The sequence below is a fragment of the Struthio camelus genome, chromosome 8 (genome assembly GCF_040807025.1).
Source record: "Struthio camelus isolate bStrCam1 chromosome 8, bStrCam1.hap1, whole genome shotgun sequence".
Taxonomy (NCBI): domain Eukaryota; kingdom Metazoa; phylum Chordata; class Aves; order Struthioniformes; family Struthionidae; genus Struthio; species Struthio camelus.
Genome location: NC_090949.1, coordinates 12,490,495 through 12,516,755, shown reverse-complemented (window position 1 = coordinate 12,516,755; position 26,261 = coordinate 12,490,495). Strand labels below are relative to the sequence as shown.

General features: G+C 38.4%; 1 long non-coding RNA gene across 6 annotated transcripts in view; it reads left to right on the top strand.

The window, feature by feature from the left end:
• Nucleotides 1-26,261, top strand: part of LOC104140803 (uncharacterized) — a 65,960-nt gene that overhangs the window by 18,502 nt on the left and 21,197 nt on the right. For all 6 annotated transcript variants that reach the window (XR_011142475.1, XR_011142474.1, XR_011142477.1 and 3 more), the window contains exon 2: nt 13,227-13,340. This is a non-coding gene — a long non-coding RNA (uncharacterized lncRNA). The remainder of the gene's footprint in view (nt 1-13,226; nt 13,341-26,261) is intronic.

The following is a 26,261-nucleotide window of genomic DNA, read 5'->3' as shown; positions in this document are numbered from 1 at the left end:
CTTACAGCCTTGCTGGTGCACTTGTTAGTAATGTGATGCGTCATGTAGGTTGAAGTGAAGCTGTTTGCCTCAAGGATCAAGTGCCGCTTCCCACCAAAAAATGTAAGAAGATTTCACTTCATGTTTGACTCTCTAATTCACAAGCAGTGCAGCCTTTGATTATCAGCGTTTCTGTCTAGCTGGAAAATGATAATTCATGAAGATAAACTTCATTTGAGGTTGTACCATTTTTAAAGAAAACTCCTTTGGAAACATTTCAAAGGATTAAAAGAGGATCTGTAGGCAAAACAGGCACACTGACTCCAAAATAGCTAAGTTTCCCATCTTCAGAATTGGTTTGCTATCCAGTATCATCTCAACTATTTTAGACAGATCTCTTCTTTCTGTCTAAATTTCACTGAAATTTAATGCAGAACAGAACTGGTTTTGAACTTAAAAAGTTTTGTCGGATGGAAAAAGTGGGTTTTCTGCTTAGCTATGGTCATAAAATATTTATCAGTTTCCCAGTTAAAAAACAGCAATGAGTGATATACAGTGATTCATTTCAGTATGAGAAGGACCTCATAAATCAGCATCTAGCATTCAGTGGTCACATGTATTCAGCATACTGAGTCATGTTACTTTATCTCAGCCTGACACAGGCGTAACAACAATGTGGTCTCCCATTAAGTAACTGGGTATTTAATCTCATCTGCCAGAAGCACCTCAAAAGTTGATTTTAGCAGATATTCTGAAAATATATATAAATAACAACAGATAGACAGAACTGAATGGGACACTTTTTTTTGCTAGCCATTCTAAGTAGAATAATTTTTAGTAAAAAGCTTTTAGTCTGTTCTGGACAAGTGCAACTACTTATGCCTATGAAAAGGCAACTGTTCAAATTAAAGATCAAGTAAAACTATTTAATAAAACAGAACAATGCCCTAAGCACTCTTTCAGAAAAATCAGTTAATTTTGATAAAAGTGCCATCACATCCAGGAAACACATTTTAGGTATTTTTAAAGAGAACTGCAATTATTAAAGAGGTATGCAGGATTATTTAGAGGAGGCAAAGGATGACTTTTGGCTTTTTTGATTAGTTGAATTTTTTGGAAAGAAGAAAAAGAATGAGGGAGCCAGCTGTATATTTAAAATAATTCTTTACCACCAGAAGATTTTCTCTGAAAAAAATAGTTGCTATGTGGAGCAGATTTCAGACAAGATAAAAACCTTTTCACACTCTGATTATGACCAGCGCTAAGCAAAAAAGTAGTGGACAAAGTGTGCTTGATATCTTTTCCTTGGTCTTTGAAACTTTAATCTTAGCATTATAAGTAACAAGGGATGCTACCCTTGCTGAAAGCCATCTTCAGCAGTTACTGCAATGATGGCAAGGTGCCATTTTCAGAAGAGGGGAACTTTGTGGTTCAGCCATCAGGCATGGCAGGCTCCTTGGCAGGGGGAAACCGCTGGACTCTTCTAGCCCAACAGCCTAGCCAGCACAATAGCCATCATCTTCCCTCTTTAGATCTGTTGTAAAAGGAGGGTTGTTATAGCTCTGGAAATAAAAATTTAGGGATGCGTGGAACAATCTTTATAGACTGATCTGTTTGAGACTGAAGAAAAAGTGTCAGATAAGTATCAAACTTGTATGGACACTTTTAATTATCTTAATACTTAAGCTGGATTCCTTAAAAGGAGACTTCCAACTGTGAACCACATACTGGACTTATTTTCATTGGTCTTTGACTAGAAAGTTGCCTCAGAAAATAAACAATACTGGTTGTTAATTAGCAAAAAGAATGTTGCCTCCCTGCCCAATAGTTATTGCTTTAAAAAGACAAAAAAACAACAAATATGTGAAAACAAATAGAAAGTTTGTGATTAAGAGAGCAACAGAAAAATATTTAAAACAAATATATATTCCTCTATCAACTGCAAGCCAAGCACGTGACATTGTGCTTGGGAATAAAAGGCGAAGATTGCCTAAAATTTCTTCTGTGCTCAAGTGTCATTTGAGGGTAGTCTAATAAAATTTAGACAGCTCCAGAGAAAAAGTAGAAGCTGAATGCACTCAGTACACTTTACATACTTTAAATCATTTTGGTTGTTTAGGCTGTTGATAGCTAAGGATTTATTTTTATGGTACTGATTTTTATCAAAGATTATGCTTTTTAAAGGAGAAGATCAGTATAAAAATTAAAAATCTGAATCTGAAAAGATATATTATATATTTAAGAAGAAAAATGCTATTAAGAGTCAATCAAATCAAATAGCAACAACAGGAGTACAGAACAGGGCTCAATTCACGGACAACTGCTTGCAGTTCCAACGGGAACTGTTGTTTGAAAGTGGGCAAAGGAGAGTAAGAGTCACAGTGAGCTTTGCTAACATGAGAACCCAGTAAATGCCACGAGGTACAGCTTTTTCTGTAGAGTTGTTTTAAGCTTTTTTTTTTTAACTGCTAAAATTTAACAGGGTTTAACAATTCATTCTAACAAACCAACGCGTCACTACAGTAGGCTGTAGTACCTCCAGCGGCAGTAATGCTTGTCAGGGTGCGCACTGCTGTGCCACAGTTATCGGAGTGATTGTGAGACAGTGGCAGGGCCAAAGGCCAAATTTTTTCGATCAGCTAAGACTCAGCATACAACAGCAATACATGGCCTTTTAGTGCTTTCGTGCCAACTATGACGTTATTGCAAGCGAAGAACAGATTTCAGTTCTGGAAGTGAAAAAAGATGGGCAAGAATCACTGAAAAATATTTCAAGTCTTAACTTGAAGGTATATAGCATTAACATCTTAACATTTATATATGCTAATCTAATTAGTATAACGAAGACATTATATACCATACTGCTTAAAAAGCATGACTAACTGCATGCACCAAAATATTATTCAACATACTGGGAAGAGAATGATTTACTAAAAAGTTTCTTGTTGAATGGTATGATTTATGTGCTCATGAAACAAGTTTGGCTGTATCAGTCCCAGTTCCTATACTAACTTTACTCAAGGAAAAAGTACTGTACAGAGCTTGCCAAAATTGGAAGTGTAAAGTCTGTGGTTTTCTTATTTAACAAAAACTCCCTTCCTGCATCATAAACGAAGGCTTCCACTACACCTGTGTCAAGTATACAAGCTAGTGAAGGATGAGAACTTGCCAAAAAAGCGCTGGCTTCTTACAGGAGAGAATAGAACATGCCATTTGTGAGTGTGGAAATTTTTCCCCCATTCAGGAAAAGAAATGGTAGTAGAGGAAATTAACCTTGACCTTTATTCTTTTTCCCTAGATCCTTTACTATAAAAACAAATAAAAACAAACAGAAAACCCACTTACTCAGCAAATCTTCCAAACACATTATATTTAGATTATCTGTGAGAAATAATGTTTCTGGAAAGAGGCAGTCCAAGGTAGTTATAAAAACCTTTAAGCAAATGTTAAAGCAAATAAACAAGAGTTCAGTCTCATCATCACATGTTCCCCTCTCCTGGCCTTCCTAAGGAATACAGGTAGTTGTGTTTAAAGGAGTAGGAACATCACTGAAATCACACAAGGCACACACGCTAATTTGGTAAGCCTAAGCTTAAACTAGGACATCAAGAACTAATAAAAGAGCAGGTATTCCCTTAAACCTCTGCTATCAAGAGAAGATGCAACTCCTTACTGCATTTCATTCTTCTTCCTCTGCCTGGCAGTGATTCAGGTCAGTTTGTGTCTCCAAGAGTTGAAATGAATTTCTCAAGAAAGTTTACTTTTTTTTTTTAAACTTATCTTTGTACAAAAAACAAAAATAGCCTTTCCTTCCAGTATCAACAGATGGCGAATGCCTGAACTAGAAGTACAGATTTTTTTTTTTTTTTTAAATCTTTTTCCTTTTTCTTTCCCCTCCCCACCAAAGCCTACGTTCCCACTGGCTTTCATGGTGGCGGGCCTGCAGCGGGGCCCCTCCGGGCATTGGCCTTGCTCTCATCGCTTCCACGGCGTGAGGGGAGACTTCAGGGAGGCAGGAGCCTTCCCCACTCTGTGGCAGCGGCCATCTCTCTCTGCTGAAACATATGGAGCGTCTGCATATGTATATATGCGTTAGTGTCTCCCCCTTAACATAACAAGAGGACCAGTTATTTTCTGTAAGCAGGTATCTTCTACTCCATATTTTACAGACAAAAAAGCAGAAGTTTAAAGCACTTTTTATTTAAGTGCCTAAAATGAACACCTTTGGAAGTTAAATATTTGAATTCACCTATCCTATTGGCAATTCATACTTTTTATTACCTGCTGATAACCCCCAAAACGTTTACTGTGGTACTGCTGAAAGGCAGCCTGGAGAGCTCCTGCACACAACACGGTCAACTTTCCCAGAACAGGCCAACAGTAAAAGTAAAACTTCAGGCAAATTCTTTAAGTCATACTCCACCTGCCTGTATCTCCTTTCACATGCTCGCAATAACTGCATACTAGTGACATCTGTACAATCATTATTTCATTTAAAAGGAGGATGAATAGGAATATATTCTCCAAATTGTGTGCCAGAATTAGGTTATTGCTTAAAAGAAATAAGTAGAACTTCCCAAGCTCTGTGGATTAAGATGTTTTTGCCAAACAATTTCCACTCTAACATGGAGAGCTATAAAAATAAACCCTTAAAATAAGTACTTAAATAAGAGACTGGAATGCAACTAGAAACTTTAACACTGGAAGTTGAAGCTGAATGCATTTTTACTTCAACTTTATTCTAGTTAGGTTTCTTATAAGTAGTCTATCACTGAATCAAAAATAAACATCCTTTTCCCCTTAAGTAAATTAGAAGATCAAAAACATTTAAGAATGCTGAGGCAGGAATGAATCAGGTCAGGTCACACACAGAAAAAAAGAATATGCACAAAGTAATTAAAAATCCTAGAGAGCAAAATGAAATACAGTTAAAAGCTGTGGTATAATTGGGGTATGTACAGTTAACTTTGAACCTTGCTATTTTACCGGTGAGGACTTTGGATAACACCCTACAAAAAAACTGCCTTCATCCTTTTGGGAAAACGACACTACAGCACAAGATAGAGCTTTCAATAGAATAAAATACAATAAAATAATCTGTAAAACCTACCACAAAATAAACAACAAAACTAGAAAATAGCTTGGAAACTGCTAGTTCTCAAGATAGCTTCACTTGGACACTGCGCGTATCTGTCCTTGGACACTGTGCATATCTGTAGGTTTCAGATAATGGAATTCAACTACTAATAGTCAGTCCTCTCTTGCATAGTAGCATCTTTTAGATTAAACTAGGACCCTATCTGAAAACTATTTTACATCATCCTATTATTTACTATGCTCCTTAATCTCTCTGAAATACATATTTAATCAATCTACAGCTGTCACTACGCAAACCACCAGTAATATGGTGCTGAACTGGACTCTAATCCTACAGTTTGAAGAATGCAAGCAGTCCAGTGGTAGGAGGACACAAATCAAAGCATTACTTTCTACAAGAAGCACCCTAAACATGAAAATACTCTCCTTATTCATGAAAAATGCACATCGAGAACTGAATACAAACATTATGCTCGATGTGAAAATTCTCTCTGGAACGTGCAAATCAAGATACTCAAATTCTTTATTAAAAGGGTTTGTAAAATGTTTGCTCTGTAATTAATTTTCTAACCCTAGTTCTATTATGTGCAGTTTGTAAATGCCTGATTTTCGAAGGTCCCCAAATGAAATAAATTTGCACAATTTTCTTCAGAGCTTTGCTGTGTAAGGTAACTTTTGTGGTAAAGAAAATACATCTTTTCCACTTCATTGCATCAATTATTACAGTTCTGATGTAGGAAAAAAATCTGCATGGGACAGCTTACAGTCAGCCCGAAAGTGCACCTTCAACTGAGAAGTTATTTTTTCGACTTTTTCCCGTTACAGTAGTCATTTGAAGTGTCATTTTGAGATACTCGTTTCCATTAAGAACCCAAGCACTTGTGTCAAATAGCACCATATTCCATAACCTCATAACCTCTCATTTAAAAGCCGTAAGTCCACCTGGATACATATGATTAAAGGTGGCAGAACTCAGTACTTAACTGGGAAGGAAAATGCATTTAGATAATAACAGAAGTCCAGTTACAAACTGTGGAAATATATAATCTCATTCAGTTGAATGGGAAAAGCCTATGCATAAAATTAGGTATATGTGCTGAAATATCTCACTGAATTGGTTAACAGTAGTAAAGTATCTGCCAGTAAACATCTTAATGTGGCCAGATAGTGGCAGCAGCAATGGAAATACAATGTAAAAACTTCTGTTTGGGCATATAGTCTGTTGCTTGCTAGTTTTAGCTGCAATAATACTAACTAAACAATGGCAAACTTAAATAAATAAAATACTAGGATACGGTGCTGGGATATCTTCTTTGAATTTACTGAATTTCTTCCAAAATGCCTTATGGACTGACTATTTAGTATTCATCACCATGTTCCTGTACAGCAACGGCTGTTAATCTTCTAAAACATAAAGAAAAGGAAAAACATATTAGCTGCACAAATAGGCTTATTTTTGCCTATCTTGTCATTTTCACTAGATCTGCTGTTGAGTTTTCTACAAGGGAAAAAAAACAATTTAGTTCTAGTAGCTAACTGTAAATTAAACAGCTAAAGTAGGGATTTACTGCCTGGTGTGTCTAAGAATCAGCGAAACCTTAACTGCTCTTCTCAAGGTCAGCAGTAAGATAGCATACAGTCTGTATCATACAATTGTATCATGCAGTAGACATGTCAGATGATGAACCCATAATTCAGCTGGCTCAGACTTAAGTTCCAGCACAAACACCGAGTTAAACCTGCTTTCCAGTGCTTCTGAATATCACATTAAGAAGTCACAAAAAACATCCTACCCCCACCCTTCCACAAGCCCCTTCTTTGCCTCCAAAGTTATAAGCACATCAGGTGAGGGCAAGATTGAATTTTTAGCACTGCAATGTGGAATGACTTAATTGATCTCAATAGCTCAGTCAGACAAACAGCAGTGGTCTGGGTTTGCAGTGGTGCAGCGGAGATGAGAATTACGCCCCTTCGGTTGTTTACATGCTTCTAACGAGAGGAATTTGGGGTTTGCGGGAGGGTTCCCCCCCCCCCCCACACACTACTTTCTATAAAGATATCTTTGAAGGGACAATACTGTCTTCAAAAAGAAAGAAAATTAAAAGCTTTTCCTCAATTTCCTTTCATTTCTTATCTTCCTAAAATACATATATACAGTTTGTTCCAGGAAATGTCTGAAATGCCTCCTGGTAGCTTTTAAATAAACATGAAAATCTCCTTTTGAGTTCAAAGAGTTTCAAATAATGACAGAGGGAAGAGTTCTTGGACTATAATACAGATGTAAACAAAGGTCAGGGATCACTATCAATAATTAAAAGGCATTATCTTTACTCTTGGACTTTTAGTCTGCTATCACATAACTGAATTAGACTCAAGCAAAGCTTTAATGTGCTTGCACAGTAATCTTTTCCTGTACATAATACCAACAGGCCTCAGCTACGTTTCCCAGCTAGGAGCTAATGTTTCTGGGTACATTACTGTTGCAGTTTCATGTGTAAGTAAAGCCTTATTTACTTGCTTCCTGTTATTAATTATGGGAAACAGGATCTCTTCAAACTGTAGGAGAGGCTCTTTTAACTCCTGTCTAGACTTTTCAAGGCAAAATACTGATGAATCCTTTAATGTCTGTGCAGAGACATAAACTGTGTGAAAAAACACCACTACCTCAAACAGCTTAAGACTCCTTATCACACATTTACCAAAAAACAAAAAAAAACAACACCCACCCACCCTTTAAATCTCTCACGCTCACATCCTTATTGTTAGTCACTGAAGTAAGGATTTCTTTCATAGCTGGATACTTGCTTCATCTGTCACACTGATTAATTAACAACTCACAGTATGAGCACTGAGCTTAAATAGCCTACTGAAATGAGGAGGGGAGATCAACATTAATATTCCATAAAATGCTGAAGAGGAAAAATGCTTTCTCTAATATGAAGGGATCTGTCATCTATTATAAAAAAAATTAACTAATTTTTGTTTGGCTACCTCCCATGGTGACTGAAAGCACACAGTTTGGGAAGGAAGACTGTAGTGGAGGATTAGAAGAAAAGTTAAAAAAAGACTTTAAATGTTTTAATTTAATCTGTTTATTGGAAAGAATCAGGTCTCAAACACTAAAGAAATAGTTTTCATCAAGATTTAAAAAATTCAGTAAACACACAGTAAACAAGCCTATAAACACAATAACATTGCCGGTACAGATATATGGGGAAAAGGCATGCAATTACATGAAACTGAGATTCTCTAAAACCTTAAACCTATAGCTCTTTTTAGCTAAAACACTTGTAGATTCTCCCCATACATGCACTCACCTTCCTCAAAACTGTTAGAGTTTGGCAGTTATTTTAAGAGTTTGACTTTCAACAGCTATGAGCTCTCCCCCTTTTCTAAGCCCCTGCAGTACTGCTGAGTGGACAAAAATTACAGCTGCCGGAGAAGCTGACAGGGAGCGGGCGGCCCCTCCTCCCGAGTGCCTCGACAGTCCGCGCTCCTGCCAAAACAGGCCTGCGAGCCAGCCCCAGACAAAGGCACACAGATCCCATTTTCTCACGGAAAAGAGACTGCATGTAGAAACCACCAGTGAGAAAAGTCGCACACTGGCACGTGTCGTTTCAAAAGCAAAAGCCAGAATGAACGTTTCAAGAAAAGTTGAAATTATATTTGATTATTCAGTAAGCTCAACAAGCGCTGCTTAACCGACGGCTCATTTTGAACTGCAAAGCGTCATGACGGGTAGGAGGGGGAGCTTCCATGAAGTCTAAAAAACAGTTTCAGTCATGAAGAACCTAGGTTCAGCAAGATCCAAGCTAAGAGCTCACGGCTCTTGCTCTAAATCATCTCCTGATAGTGCTATAGTACACATGCAATCAAAACAAAGTAAAACCAGCTTTTTTTTTTTTTTTTTTTTTAAACTCAAACATGTTTGAATGTGTTTACTATTAAAAGAGTCTTCCCCCAGGGTGTCATTTAAAAAGTTGCAATGAGTTTAAAACCCTGGCACCTAAGCACTTCCAAGTTTGCAAGCTTTTCATAGCAAGTTTACTACTTTTGGCTTGTAACGCTATCGTGACTGGCACTCATCACCGAGCTGGAACGGGTCTGCTGCTGAGCTGCGAGATCAGTACGGAGGTGAACACAGACCAGCAGAGAGGAAGAGAAAGGCAGAACACGATTTTCTGTTTGAAACTAGTCAGTTAATCAGGAAGCTGGGCTAAAGCGCAGCTGACTATAGGAAGATTCATGACTGATTGAGCTTCTTATTAATTTAAACATAAAAAGGATGCTTACTACAACAGCATGAAAGATTGAAAGCTATCAATTATTTTAGGTGTGGATAGAAATCATTCCAGTCTATTAAGACTTAGTAGCAAAAGTAGCTGCTCTTAACAATAACTCCCATCAGTTTTAACAAGCTCCCATCAGACTGGGAATGCTGGAAGCAGAGACATAAAAGTGAGGTTTTCAAAATCAGTAAGGTTTTCAAAACGCTTACAGCTCTGATAATTACTGCTCATCAACATACAGCATTCTTACAAAGCCTCTGCTTATAATAGCCCTTTTTCTTTTACACGAGGCTGCCTCCACATATCTGGTAACAAGCAACAGAACCACCCAAATTCAACCAAAGTCTTCAAGTCTTTCAGCAGAAACACTAACCTAAGATAAGCAGAACATAGGAAAGATTACATAATGAAAAGGCTAAAAACATAATTAAATACCCTGATTTGTAAGTTTATTTTAAAAACTCTTTCAAGACATGACCCCCCACCCCTTTTCACTCCCTGGTATCAGCAGAAGATAGATTTTGCACTTGAGGATAAAATCTAGCTGCTCAGAGTCCAATATAGCAGGCATTACCCAGCTGCACCACCACGGGAACGTCCCTGGGAAGACCACGCACTGGTGCTGCACCAGCCTGTTGTGCCGTGGCGGCCCCAGGAGTCCCAGGGCCGTAGGCACCGTGCGCAGAAGTCCTGCTTTCTCCCCACTCAGTGCGGTAGCCTCTCCTCCGCCTGCCCAAACCCACCACGGGGCCAAGGCCCTTCTCCCTCGGTGCCCACCCTCGCCCTCCTCGCTCTAATGATGGTCTCCAGGAACGACAGGCCAGAAATCCTTTCGCTAGAGAACAAAACAACTCCACGGTATCAACACTGATAATTATAAAGGGTTCGAGGAAGACTAGTCAAGAACAATGTAAGAAAAAAAACAACCCACCACAAAGATCACACCGAGAAACAACCATACTCTCCTCATCCCATATGCGGTGAAGGGCTGGGGACACAAGAAAGAACCCTGACTACTGTATGTTAGTTTAGCTACAAGCTTACATTTATTTATTTATTTTTAATTAAATTTCTTCACAGTCTTTTGGCTGACCCCACCATCCTCCCACTTACTAAGTCCAGGCATTTTCTAAATTGCTATAGCCAGACAGTATCTAAGTGTTATTTGTTGTTTCTGTGCAACTTGCCATCCAGCCATCACTCAGCCCCTCCTCATGTCACCTTCCCGTCACCACAAAGTCCTCTCATCTGCTCTGAGAAATACCATCCTCCCCACGCGCAGCCATTCCCAGTACCACAACAAAGGCACCACTTCCACCCTCCCTCCATTTGGTCTCCATTCTCCACCAGATCAAATGAACACGATGCTTTCACTTCCCCACCACGCTACCTGCTTTCCCTAACAAGTTGCTCCCTCTCACAGCTGGCAGCCTTCACCTCCATGCTGCCTCCTCAGGCAAGCACCTTCCTCTCCATCCTGCCAAGAGAGGCTTAGACATTGCCGTGCTACACACTAACGTGCTCCAAAACCCACTCGTTACACCCGAGACAACGCCAACGAGAGCCAGGGAGCTGTGTGCTGCCCTCACGGCACAGAGCTGGCTGAGCAGCTTCTTCCCTTGCACCTGCATCAGCTGTTGGGCACCGGGGCTGCCAGGGCTCAGCCGGCACTGCGCGCTGGGGTGCTGCAGCTGCATGGCACCTAGCAAGCAGGAGCCTCCCATATCGGTAGGGAGCTGAGACAGGAAGAAATCTGTATCCATCATTTTGACCCTCTTACTGCCACAGTTTTGGGGTGGGGTAGAGCTCCTCTATATTTGTGTAAAGCTGATCCCAACCTCCTCCTGTCCTCAGCCCAGAGGAAGGAGAACTGCTCCACTTAGATTAAAAAGAGTAAGTGATTTGATTGCCCAATTTCCTGAAGTATTGCAAGAGAAGGAGACTTAGTTCTGCGAACAAGCTCAGGAAGGAATACTAAGAGCAGAGCTATATTTAAAAGGTGAGGAAAAAAAGACGACTGGGGCTGCAGTTATTGACCAGGTGAAAGAGAGAGAACAGAGAATGAAATAATAAATGAGACTAGATTTATGAATGGGGAGTAACAAACGTGCTTTAATACAGCTGCTAAACTCATTCTACAAACCAACAAAAGAGTCTTCTTGAGAGAAGTAGCAGCATCAGATTGTAGAAACACTACAGCAGTTGAAAAATACGATCACTTAAATTCACATAAATACCGGCCTCTTCCCTCGCTCAGCTAACACTATTTCTATTTGAATACTTTTAAAGATTACTTGAAGATGATCAAATCCTAGAATTATTTCAACCTACCAAAGCCACAACAAGTCAAAATGAAATCTTGCATCTTTGTCTAATGCCTATCATTGCAACTGAATTCATTTTAATGACCACATGTCCTGGCAATATGTGGCACAGGATGGGAAAAGCAAGGAGACTTGCGTTTTATTTGGCTTTGGTACAGTATAGGCATTTTGCATAAAATTTATTAGCATTAATGGCCATTATGTAATTAAAGCACAGTGCCTTGCAATGAACATTCAGTTTTAACAACATTTAAGCACTGAGGTTTAGGGTGATTTAATTCCTGAGGGCTTTTTCCCCCACTATGTCCTATAAAATAGAGAAATAATGAACGCAAGATTTTCAAAGCTATCCAGAGAATTCAGCCTTGCACGTTCCTCCATTACTTGTAATGGTGAAGGTGTAGCTATGCACACAAGATGGATCTGAAAAATCTCAGTGTCTCCTACGGAACTTGAAGATTAACTCCATTGAACAGTCTTATTAAGCATATGCTTTGTAATTATAATATTCTGCAGACCACAAGCTCTTCAAAATGTCATCATGAGACCACTGAATAGTACAGATTTGAAAAAATGTCTTTTTAGGTTCAGCATTCCATACTTGCTTGATACTAGACTTAATTCACAAGTCCAGTTTATCAAAGCAACTTTAATGAGACACTCAAGCATTTGTTAGGGGGGTGCTGGCATTTTTCAACCTTAAATGCCAAGAACTAGAAGGACTTAGGGACCCTGTCACCTAATGCTTTACACTTCAGAGTAAGGGGACAGTCAATTATGTAGTTCCCTGTGTCCTTTGAATGTCACAGCCTAAGGACGGACGAATTTGCAGAGTTATTGAAAAATCTGTAGGGTTCCTTTTTTCCCCTCCCCTCCCCAGATTTCTGCAGGATTGATTCATGGTACCTAGAGCTGTATTTCTTTCCAAGCAAGATTTTTGAGTATTTAGAGTATCTACGAGGGAGTTTGGGGGCGGGGGGGAGGATGTCTGTGTGCGCATACATGCATGTTTTTAAGACAGAAAATAAATTGAAAGCTGCACTATGGTAAGAGACCTGTGTGTACAGGTTTAATACTTAATAAAATCCTCTGAAACATCAATACCATTATCTACAGCACTGATAAGTAATAATACTTAAGGACAAGTAAGCCTACAGCTTACTTTTTTAGTGAATTCTTTGTTTTGTGTATCCGAATAATCTCACCAGAAAAGCAAACCAGAAGAGCAAGAAACAAAATACCACAGCCCCTACTTATTTATGATTTTCAAATTATTGAAAATAAGGGTTTTTTCCCCCTACAATGTTGTCTCTCAGTTTAATATTCCAAGTAATCTAACTTCATTCAGAGTAAACTTGAAGCACAGTATACTTTACCTGAAAATCCAAAGAAAAGAATTAGTACAAAAACACTGACAGACCTTCATAGCAACACCAGCGCTTGTCCCTTGAGTAATCCAAGGGAAGACAAATTATTAGCTGATCTATTGAATATATCCTGACCTATCACACAAAAAAATCTTGAATTTGTCTTCCAGAGGAATCACGACAAAGCTGCAGACCAGCAAAAGAAGCTAACTGAGGGCAACTCGACCAACATCTTCTGTGTCAGTTCCCCAGCAGTCAATGAAGCATGTTATTGGGTCTCTAAGGTATGTCCTAGAGATTAGTTGGTAATGCCATACAATTGTAAATAATTAAAACAAGCTGTTTTCTTTAATTACATTAAAATACTTGCAGTCATGAGAGCTATTACCCTCTGCAGTGGAACACATATTCCCTAACTGATGTTGTTTATTAGTGGTTTTATTAACAATGTGTCACCTCAGCCAAATGAATAGGCAGTACAGCAGCGAGGGAAGAGATGGTTAAAAAACCTCAACCTGTCTCATCTAGGCAAATAAAGCAAGCAAAGCCACGTCACAGAACGTACAAGAGTATCTGAATGATAGTTTTCATTTTTGGTTTGAAATAAACAAAAATGTTTATGTGTAAACCTTTTTGAGAGGAATTAACAAAACAGTGTAGAGACTGAAATAACAGACTAGTTTTTAAAAGGCTTTTGTTGTTGTCGTCGTCGTCAGAACAGGACCGCAATTAAATGACTCCTTCTAATAGGGCTGCAGGTAAATCTCAATTACAAAAATCATTATTCTAGGCACTGTGTGCCATTTTATATTCCCAGCAGGATGTTTTTCATCAAGAATTTCTAAGGCTGTTTAGTATTTCTGTATATGCAAAGCATATTTAAGGGCCCCCCAAAAGATCCACTAATTAAAAAAGCCTTGTCAAGTGGTCAGACAGACTGGAACTAGCAGATTATAGGTAAGAGGCATGAAATGAAGGCTTGGAAACTATAATTTCTCTTTCTGTGGTAGCAGCGGAAGCAGCTGTTACAGACCAGGCAAATTAAAAATGTGGCTGCCTAAGCCAGCAGTCTGGGAACAGGACATTATGAAACGTAACAGCAAGTCATCTGCACCCCACTTTTAAAAAGCCAGAAGTGCTGATCTTTTTTTTTTCCCCCCCTCTTCCTGTTATTCCTATCTGTCACAAATACCCTCCAGCTGGTACCCTTCCAGCCCTTGCTCACCAGTTCTAATTTCCTACCCCCATCTTGGGGGGTTAGTAGTAATTCCTGGATCTTTGGACAAGCGTTCCAGAGTGGGAGTTGCCAGCAAACAAAAAGGACACTTATAAAAGAAGAGCAGGTGAAATAAGAGTTTCAATCTGACTTTTTTTTTGGCATATGGAATTTGTTCAACAAACATGTAAAAAACAAACTTCCCATATTGAACAATATTTACCAGAGTTTGAGGGCAGAGTCATCTACCCAATATATTCAGCACGTAAAGAATTTTTAAGTTTTCAGATAAATGGGGTAGTGATTCGTCTTTTTTCAGATGCATTGGTTAAGTGATTCTTTTATTTGACTATTTTTGGACAAAAAACAGGACCTTTTTCTGCTTGTTGATCCAGCTTCCAGTCCAGGGTGGGTAGGTGGTGAAACTCATTGTGCCATGAACTAATGGGACTGTGTATTACTTTCCATCTCTGATAGTGATAGAGTTTCTATGAACTAGTGCAACAAAACATATGGAAAAAAAAAAAGAATCACTAAAAAATTACTTTAGCCTTAACTCTTTCCTCCATACCAGTTATAGACTTTTCACAATTAGAAGAAACCTTTGTCCCCTTGTTTAGATAGCTTTTAGGTCAACTGGTGTTACCAACCTAAAATTTCTCTCTGTTTATACTATTATAAACCTGTAGACTATGTTTGATCTCAGATTATGCATCATGAAGGCATATCACCCGATCCATTTCCTTTGTGTATATTTGTAGTCAAAGCAAAACCATCAACTCAGATTTGCTGCTGATGCATTTTAAGTGCTGCCATTTCAATACTTCTCTAACAGTGTTGTTAATAACGTTGCTATGTTGAAACATTGCATCTGATTTGAGGAGCTCTCAATCTCTGCAAACAATACTTTGCTAAAGAAATTTCACAAATCGTTAGGAGATCCATATAATTACTGTTTGACAGATACAAAACTGATCTAGAGAAATTAACTGCCTCATTTCATTCATATAAGGAATTAGTAGACGTTAGCGTTTCAGGTGGGCATACAGGCCTCTGATGCTTTTGCGTGAAACTAATCAATTGCCATTTTGCATTTTCATACAAGTCTAAGTTAAGAATATGAGAACAGCAAAAGAATTCTGAAGGTTAAACCCCATATTCAGTGTAGTCCTTTTTTAACAGCAGGAGTGGGTATCTAAGGCAGTTCTTTACATCTCCTCCCACACAGTTGTTCTGCTTCATAAGCAGAGGCCAGCTGCTGGTTCTTTCAAGTCTAGCGGTTAGTTGACATTTAGCAGTAGTTTATGCTTTCCATTCTACCTTAACAAGGGAAAGGGCTAGAAATTTAAAGAGTGGAGATTATATCTTTACATTTCTACTTCCCCCAAATTGGAGGGGCCTGCAGCCAAGGTTTTGTGGTGGGGCATAAGCATGGGACAAGAGGACAATTCTGTGCACCAGAACAGAAAATATGACCCAGGAGTCCTGGCTTTACTGTCACTGGACAACACTTCACTGCAACTCTTGAGCAGCACCACTGATTTTGTTGTTTTCCCTTTCAATCTCAGTCTCTAAAGAATGCAGTTTAGAGCGATGATTACATTTATGACTCGCAAATTTGGCAGTGTTTCTTTAGCAAATACCATGAGCGTGCAGACACACAGTCCTGCATATATACCCATGATACAGTAATTTAATGGTAGAGACAGGAGAAATGAGGAGTAGAGCTCGCAGAGGACATGCCACAAAACGCTTCACAGAGCAAGGAGAGCAAACCAAACTGAAATCTATTAAAAAAAAGTCACACACCAAAACAAAACAAAAACCACGCAAGGAGGCATCCCTTCCCCTATACTCACTATGTTACAGTCCTAATGTCCAACTCTGTTCCCAGATAAGCATACTGATACAGGTCCGTTTCAAGTTTCTTTTGTCTTTCTGAAGTTTTTAATCTTGAAAAGAAACTCAGTTATGAATTTTAAATATATGAAAAGTGCAGATACAATACAGAAGCGTCATGGCTGTTTCAACAGTTATGTTGAACTCCTAACAAACAAAAACAATAACAAAAAAGTTAGAGATTTATTTCCTATAAAACAACTTCATACATGAAGAAATCAGGAAAATGAGGGAGACAAAAGAGATCTGAGCAACAAAATTCCCTCCCAAAAATCAGGGAGTGAGAAGTAGTTGTGGAGTGTAGTTAACAGGCCACTGAAACTTCAGTGAGAAACTGGGCACAAAAGTCAGTCAGTTGGCAACACTGTGGGCATCTAATGGACTTTCACAGAGTAGAAATCCAGAGTATGTAGCCTTTTATCTGATTATGTTTACTACCAAAGAGCCCTAAAAGAGGTAACGCTAACAGGCTTGCTGCAGACATTGCAAGGAACTTGGAATGTGCAATTACTCGAAGGCTCTGAACTTTATCTGATGCACTCAGCCACAGAAGAAAACCATCCCAGGCAACTCAGTAGAAAGAGTACCAGAAAATACCATGCTGGATTTTTTTCCTAGGTCTAGGTTAAGACATTTGAAGATATCCATGATTGAATATGATCCTTCCTAAATCAAAGCTTCTGTGATTGCAGATCATAGACTAGGCAATTATAAAAATCATACCAGCTCACAACATCTGCACGAACTCAGCAGTGCAGCTGTTCACTGTGCATGTGTTAGGAAGGCACCACTAAGACCTGTTTTTACAGGTCAAAGCAAAACCAAGAACCTCCCAAAAAGATTACTTTCACATAGGTAACTGCAACAGAACTTGAAAACAAACTTTTCTGCAGCAAGCTGAAAGCATTAAGAGAAAAGCAGTCTGCAGTAATCCACACATAACAGGTCTTTAACATTACTTCCTTTTATTGTGTATTGCACTTATGGGGCACTAGATTTTTCTAAACAGTATCCAAAGCACACTTTCAAGTCCAGCCAACAAACATCTGAATGTCACAGCAGCCTTTCAAGAGAAAGTTACAATGCTGCGAATGTTTAAAGAAAGACTGAAATGTTTCAAAAAGATGAAATATACTCAATGCTACCTCCTCTTGTTCCCTTGAATTAAAAATGAGGGGCAGCTTCTTTGGAAAGGTGGTAGAATCTAATTAAGAAATGACCTGTTCTAAAGAAAAAAGGGGAAAAAAGCACCAATCTAAACAAAGTGGAAACCCATCTTGAGATGGAGGACAGAGTCTGTTTCTTTTTGCAATGTAATAATTCAGAAACCCACAAATACATTTTACTGATAAGTGTTGAGAAGAAAAATATATTAAAAGGGGACATCCTAACAGAGCATACTCCAACCATAAGCCTTCTTCCCACAATGACACAAGTTTTTTTATATAAATCAGACATACCTAAGCTCAAGCACATACGAAGTAAACACATACCCACAAAATTATCTGATGTCCTGGCATGCATGCTGCACCCTTTCGGAATAACCCTCACTGACTTAATTCCAAATTTCTACTTGAAAAGAGATGCTGTAATATTTAACAATAAAATTAAGGCTTGGTATATTTTTGAATGAATTAAGGGGAAGGATTTAGACGTGTCAGATGGAATATTTTTTCCTCCTCCATAAAGGGTCATTTTGGCCTTACAAACGGGAATTTTTCCCTTATACTGGGGTTTTTGGTTTTCAGAGCAGCTTTCACATTGACAGCATTAATTCTAGTGTTCACTAGTTGTAAAAAGAGCAAGTACACATAAACTTGCAGGACAGCAAGATGCTTCTATGCAAGACTCAATGGAATAAGTGCAAGAGTTTTCAGCTGCTCCAAACAGGGCTCTTCAGCCACAAATACAATGCCTTCCTCTCTGTACACATACAACTGCATCACTTCATTGGCAAGAGAAAAGTCCAGGTCCAAGCCTGTTCTTTACAGGACACCACGAGCAACAGATCTGTATATTTACTGTTAGGGCTGATTAGAAAGGAAGCCTTCTGTTTCACAGATTGAGAGAGATGTTTGAAAAGTTTTTGTTTTGCATCAGACTAAAAAGGAGTACTTCTAAATTATTTTACTTCTCTTTTGGGCAAAGGCGGTCATGGCAAAAGAAAGGGTGGAATAGAAAACCTAGCAGCATGATCTCCTTCCAGATGGATAGTAGTCTGACAGTTGAGACGTTCACACAGAATACTGTAAACCCAGGTTTCCAGGCCCTTCTCCAAAAAAAACAGAGCTCTGACATTCCGGAGGCACACCATAAACACCAGGCTATCAACCATTCTGGGGCAGCAAGGGGGCTTTTTCCTTCTCCTCATGCAAAAAGTGTCCATGGAAAAATATATTTCTTCAAAACATCTTAGGTTTTCCCCACAGCTGGGGTGGGGAGTCGATTAAGTTTTCAGCAAAATCGAGTTAGCTTTGTATATTTCTGAAAATGCAAGGAAATGCTTGTAACAAAAATCAGAAAAACATACCTTCTACAAAGTTCTAATACTGCCTTTAACCATATTACAAGTGTAATGTGTTAATTTAAGAAATTAATGTAACACAGTTAGACCTTTAGATCAAACAGAGAAGGAGTGAAGATTTTGATCCAACAAAAGCGTGCTAGAGAGTATAAAAATACTGCTGTTCAAACCACGCCAAGTGTTTTCTTGTGCTTGAACCCTACCTAACAAAGGTTTCTTCTTTAAGGCAGATTATTAGGTGTTTTGTCTTTTAAAAAAAAAAGTAACATATGGTTCCACTGTTTTGTTAAATACATTCTATTTTGTTCTTATTTCTGCACATAGGGATTTTCTTAGGCCACCTTTTCTTTGCATTAGTAATAGTTGAGAGAAAAAGCAACCACATCACAAGTTTGCATTTTACAGAAGACCACAAACGTCAGAAGATCACTGTGCGGCCAAGATAACTGCTGGGCAAAACGATCATGTCAATATTACACAAAGCACAGCACAATTGGACATTCTTTCTGCTTTAAAGGAGTTTCATGTCAGGTAGTGAAAGCTAAATCACTGCTTTCTGTGTTGCCGAGTGACTTTTTCGGCGTCCTTTCTTAGATGTGCCATTTACATCTCAATATTCTGGATAGATACCTGCTGCAAAAGAGCCACACAAAATGCAACAGTAGTCCACTACACAAGAGGAAGAAAGGGGGCTGGTTATGGGGAATCCCACATCTTGTTTCTCACACAGCCACCTAAATACCTCACTCCACTATAATTGCTACAGGATGCAAAAAACAGAAGAGATGGCTAACCAAGTTTAAAAGCTACACAGTTGCAGCCTCATTTAGGAGATGCCTCCAGGCTTGTTTGAACGTTTAGTAATAAACCTAGACCACAGGCAAAGTGGATGTCCAATTCCACGGACCCAGAAGGGAGAGAAGATCCTTTTCTCCCTTCTAACCCCATACCAGCCTCTACCTCTGTGAAACAAAGTATGCTTCTAGGAATTTGAGAATCAAAATCTAGATTTTTCTTTCCTGACAGCTGACCTGCATACTATTAACAGATACTGACCATCATTTTGGTTACAAATTTCTATTAAAATACTATATGAGGATCATCAGCCAAAATCAAGGTCCTGCTTTGCTAGGCCCTAAAAAAGTTTGCAGTGTTCAACTTCTCAGGCTAAGCAGGTTAGGAAGGTAAAAGAGAAACGGCCACAGAATTTGGGAGCAGAAAAATGGTCTTTGGAGTCCCAGGTGAGTGAGCCCTACCCATATTTCCTGTATAGTATGATGATTGTTCTACACTGGAAGATGACGTGCAGTCGGCATGGAGTAAGGAGGAACTGACAACACTGAATTCAAAAGGCTGAGCTTGGGGAGCACAGATATACGGATGTCTCTTCCTCCTGCCTTTAAGCTATTATTTTAAAAAATATTTAGGTGTTTGTTTACTTATTACACATTCCTCCTTGAGGGAGAGGCAGATGGAAATTTCATTAGCCTAGCAGTATAGCCATTTTGAAGCTTTGCTTGCTGTATGTAAAATGAATAATAAGCGCTACACTCCTTTATTTTCACCTTTACAGAAAAAGGTAGCGAAAAATCTAAGGCTGTCTCCTCAGTGTGCAAATCCAGCCTTTAAGCTAGCCCCTTCAGGTACCAATAGAGCATGAACTACAATAAAAACTGCAGATTCAGCTCAAGTAATTAATCCAAGCTGAGTTTCATGCAATCTTTGTATGCTTACTATACTACAGTAACTGTACTATTTGTGGGATACAAATAAAACACTTACAGCCAGACCTTTTAGGCTGAGTTTCTAGAAACACTTCTGCTGGAGAGGTTGTCCCCGCTCCCCTCCACACATGCATACTTCAGCCATAACTTGGACTTTTTGATCAACATGCCAACAGCATGGGGCTGGCCAACGGAAGCTGCAGCCTCATTCAGCACTATATGGCTCACTAAGCGGTAAATCGAAAGTGTTGCAATATTTCATTAAAAGTAAAGCTAAGCTTCCTTTCCCAGCAATAACATTCAGTTTCCTGCACACAGCACTGCTAACAGTATCACGTGGTGGTTTAATAGACAATGGTCTGATGTGATTTAGTTCAAACTGGGTTTCCTGATCCTTCTTAAAGATGACCCTTCTTAAAGGTGGCTGTGATTAATACCCTTTGGGATTAACATAGAGGTGCAGATCTCCATCTCTCTTGTAAAATGAGAGCTACGCTTCATCTTAGATCATAGTTCAGAACATCCTGGCAAAGAAACAGGAAGAGCATCGATAGAAAAACAAAGAACCCACAACCATATTATCCATAGCATTTACTAGAATAATAAGGTGTGGAAGGATCCAGGTCAGCCCCCAATGCAGTCACAAACATGTTAAAGGAATTTCAGCACATGTGCATTGAACCATGGTAGAATACACTCCAAAATAAGCAAAAGGTCAGGAATATCAAAGGCTAAAACTGTTCATGTTCTTTGCCTTTACTGAATCCAAGCTTTATTAAGCTTTTAGTGTCCTATAAGAACTTAGCAGTGGGAGGAATCCTGGCGTTGAACATCTAGAACACTTCCATAGACGGGTTTCCTTCTTTCCCTCTGTATTCACACTGTAATCATGGCTCATGCTAAGAAAGCAAGTAAGATAATGAATAGAAGCATCTAACTTCCCCCTTACATGAGATTAAAGATTCCATTATTATGTCCTCAAAGCTTAAGCGCTGTTTGCACTTGAGCAGTATGAAGGCCTTTGAAAGACTGTGTCCCATTATATAGTTTGTTGAATATTCTACGTCCACATCACTGCAGCTACATCGAAGGGATTTCAAGGGATACAATGCTATCAGACAGCCAAATCATGTCCTTGCCTCCCAACAGTTACAGCCCCCTTCATTCCATACAACAAAACAGTAACATCTGGAGTTCTACTATCCTACTAGCAGCTGAGAGTGCTGCTACATGAGGAAGTGAGCCGTGCTCTCCTCAGGGTTTTAATCGTTACAGAACACTCAGGGCTTTTAGCAGAAAAGTAACAACCATTCTAGTTACTGAAAGAATTTCTTGTATACAAAACAAAGTTATGCAAGTGCGTGAGACATTTGTATGCCACAAAAACATTGTGCATATTCACTCTATATTTAAATCCACTTGAGAGTGAAGAATAGCTTTCTTGCATTTCAGAAATTATTCCAACAGGACCAGTATGAAGTCATGAAATTAAAAAACAACAGCTTGGGAAAATGCTAGCCATTACTTCTTTCAAGTTGTCCTTTGGTTCCACGTTACTCTGCGCAGAGGTTTTGTGGTAGTAAGCACAAGAAAAATTACTTATTTCTCTTCAAACTGGGCTTTTCTCTGAAAATCCGTGATACCTCACAGGTTTGAGGGATTTAGTTTGAGAACATCTGTTACAATACCCATAAGCTCTTCCAAACTCTACTATTCTTACAAACACTTCCATTAACTTGAACAAAATTCTAGCATAGATGATTAAGCTCTAGATAAATTCTAGTTTTCCACGCACGGGTTTCAAGAAAGAGGAAGGAATTTCCAGCCTGCCAGCCAAGCCTTCTGTGACAACAAGGGCTCTATGGAAGAAACCATTATCCTTTTTTTCCCAAAAGTCTTAAGTAAATTGCAAGAATTTTACAGTCCATAGTCCCCTTGGACTCTATTTTCCACGTGTAGCATATGTAAATTCTACCTATACTGTAAGTGTGCTTCAACTCATTTTTAATCTTTTAAACAAGTCACAGAAATTAAATAAACAAAAGTTTACTCAAATTTCAGACCCACAGATTGCACACCCAGGTATGTTATATATGATGAATTCTAAACTATGTGCACAGATACACGTGTTTGCAAAACGCAGAATTTGGGAAGTTCAGCATGCAAAAGTCAGCTGCCTCTAATTATCTGAACTACTAGATTTTTCAATACTGAGTATGCAACAGGCTATTTTAATCACTGTGACTAGCTAAAGTAAGAAAGTGCAATCACACTGAACCAAAGGATTTCATAAGTAATGATTCCCGTGAGATAGCAAGAAAAAATCTACAATAGGAACTAAAAGTACAGAAAAACTCATTTGCTTGTATTATGATTTCTGTTGCATTATCAAGCAGAAAGACATACTGTAATAAAAATGACGGATAAAAACATTGGCCTTTTTTTCTCCTCTCCCCATACTTTTTCTTTTTTTTTCTTTTACTATCCCTTTTACTACCCAGATTTCTCAATACTTGTACCCAAAGAGTCAAAATTTAGATATCTACTCATGAGAATTCTGAAAAACGATTAACAAAGAAAACAATGATCTTCACAAGGCAGAAGACAGAAGCAGTGCAGTTCCCCAGCATGCTCCAAGCTTACAACAGTTTATTTGCATTTGCTGTTAGAAGTTTAAAACTAAATTTAAACTCCCCAGATTTATTAGTTACAGGCATAATTTCTAGCTAAAGTTTTTAGACTTCCTGTCAAAGAAACCTTAAAACTACTAAACATTTTATTTTTTTTAAAGGGAGGGGGGAGCGAAGCTAAAAAGTACTGATTGCAGTAGTTGTGCATGATGAGAACTTTCTTTAACCAAGATCTTTCTTCACTGATATTCCGAAGGGAAAAAGCACAGACAGCTGCTTTCATTTGGCCAGTGGACCTTTTGTATTTTACTGACTGCTGATTAAGATTCCTTCCAAAACCAAAGCAGTCATGAGATGCTTTTATGCACATTCTAGTACCAGATTTTGAAAGAACTTGAGTTGTTATATAAGTGCACAGGATAAATAAAAAGCCATTGTGATGATCAGCTTATGTTTCATAGACTCTGCTTAGAGGAGGTAGCTACAGATGACCGATACACACCAATTAAAACAAATCACTCTAAGCAACCATATATTTTTCTAGCAGAGAACTATGCATTGAATTTTTGTCATGATTCATTTTTAAACGAGAGGAGAAAGGCATACATATGTACACACGCTTAAACTCCAAATTTGAGCGTTGTTCTAACAAAACAGCTTTTCTGAAGCCACTTATCTGTTTAGCAAGAGTTAATGTTTAGTTTCAACATATTCACAGAACAGAAGCTGGATTTAAAAGTTACTGGCATTGCATGAACATTTTGAAAAGAGTACATGGGCTTAACCAAAATTGGTGACAGCTAGCATCTACCTAGTATAGTAGAAGACCTGTATACAGTGAATCAGTGTAAAAAGGGGGAAGGGGAGAAAAAAAAAAGACACTAACATACACGCATCATGATTTGATACAACTTATAAGGGCTGCATTCTTTTGTTTGTATTCTAACAGTATGAAGAAATAATACATCTATTACCACAACATCCCGCTAGAAATGCTGTGTAAGCAACACTTGTTTAAAGAGCACCAGCACTACTACTACTCCTTTAAAAATACATACAAAAAAAAAAGCTTCACCTATTATACACATTTTGCAAAGTTTTCAGAGATCAGGAACTGTTTCTGGAAAGACTCACTCCAATTTTGGCAAACAATTATAGCATACATTATGCTAAGGTTCATTCAATATCTGGCTTCCGTGCGGGTAAGGAAACGTGCTTACCCACAGTTAAGTCCAATAAGCTAAAACAAAATCAGTTATAAATAAAAAAGTTTATATATAAAAAATAAAAAGAGAAAGAGAGCACATGAGCATGCGCACGTACAAGTGAGCAAGTGCCCAAGAGCATGCATGAGCGAGGAAAAAGACAGCAAGCCTAAAAACCAGAGAACATTACAACAGCCTGGTGGAAACAAATGAGATATTATAACTGGGATGCAGTCACAGGACTGTGTGTAACTCTGTTACAGCTAAACACCAATAGCTTCTGGTAAAATTAGCTCTGTGTGCTACTTTAGTGAAAGTATAAAGAAGCATATTCAAAAGCCAACAAGCACAAAGAAAACACAGTCATAACTATTCACAATAGTGAATTCTATGCTAAATGTGTGAACTGGGGTTAGTCAAAAACATAAGCAGTCTCCCTTTGCCTTAGATCTTAGTAATGATCTAAGTCAAGCAATCTAAACAGAAAATGTCTGCCTGTGCTAGGAGAAAGGAAAAAAATAAAAGCCCACAAAAGCAAAAACTGCTGTCCTTATGGAAGGATGGTAACTTTGGACGTTTGGCACCACAAGTTCAAAGGGCTAGTTTATCTGTATTGCAAGTACAGACCCAGAGATTTTACAGCATTCCTGTCTCCACACTATTGCTTTTCTGTGCCATTAATGGCATGTAAATAATAGACCTGCTGCAGCCACGTAGTCAAAACACCGCATCACCCAATGAGACGCTGCATTATAACGGCACTGCATCTGTGCTTTAACTGTTCTTTCATATACTGTACCCACTTGTCGTCAGTCACCCTCTTTCTCTGCCAACGAATAGAGATAAGAGACAATTCTGTCTTTAGGTTCCACAGAAATGTCTTACACAGCCAGCCACGTTCATTCAATGTCAACAGGAGTCTTGGCTATGTGATGATTAAATTTTTAGAGGTACAAATAATATAGGACTAAAGTACAACTACACTAGATCAGGTATATATTTTTAAATGTTAAGATTTTTTTTTTGTTTCCCATTTCAGTAATATACCCTAGACGTACTGAAACACTGTTTTCTGGAGGAAGGCATTTACTTGCATATATTATTCACAATAATAAAAGTTTATTCACAGTAACAAATATTAAATAGCACTTTGATAACATCTTTAACAAATACATTCAACTTCTAAACCATTATGAGACAAAGTTTGAGGTATTTTTTTCCTAGATGATCCTGAGAAGTTGAATAGTGGTAACCTCTGATCATATAAAGGCACTAACAAAGCTAAGCAGTGAATCCAGATTTTTGGCCTTGATTTTTTTTTTCTTTTTTTTCTTTCTGTTTTTAATTCCATCAAAGACTAAAAGCAAGCTGTTTTAAGGTCACAAAAATGATTTTGGGGGAGGTCTGCTCGTAAAAGCTGGTCTGCTGCTAGAAGACCCCACAAGCCAGCTCCACTTAAGTTAAAAAGGTTTATATATCTAAGGAAGAATTTTCAAATTTTCATGATGCTTCTTATTTACAGTTTGGGATTCTCTATATTTTAAAGAAAGTTCTGTTCATCACTCTGAACACCAAGACCTCAAACTAGTGCTTCATAATATTAACACTAAGAAAAAAAATATTTAGTTCATTAAACTACAGTAAGCCAGCTTTTTCAATATCAGGTTATTTCTAAGATCCTATACAAATTACTAATGATTTTTGCTTATTAAAGATATAGTCTCAACTCGGAAGAGCTAAATATCAGACATCCATAAAGCTTGTGAGCAAACACTAAAGCTGCCAAGATTATCTAAAGCAACAGAATATATTCAACAGTTCAGCTCAGCTTTTAAAATTGTTTTCCGGGGGGCGGGGGGGGGGGAGGGGGGGGAACGCATGCAACTTTTTTCCCTAAGCTTTGCAATGTTTTGTCTTTTTTTTTGCCTAAATGAAAAATAAGCTTTCCATTGCAAACAAAATTGTATTTTACGTTTTTAAGAGTGAACTAGCTTGTTTATTTTTTCT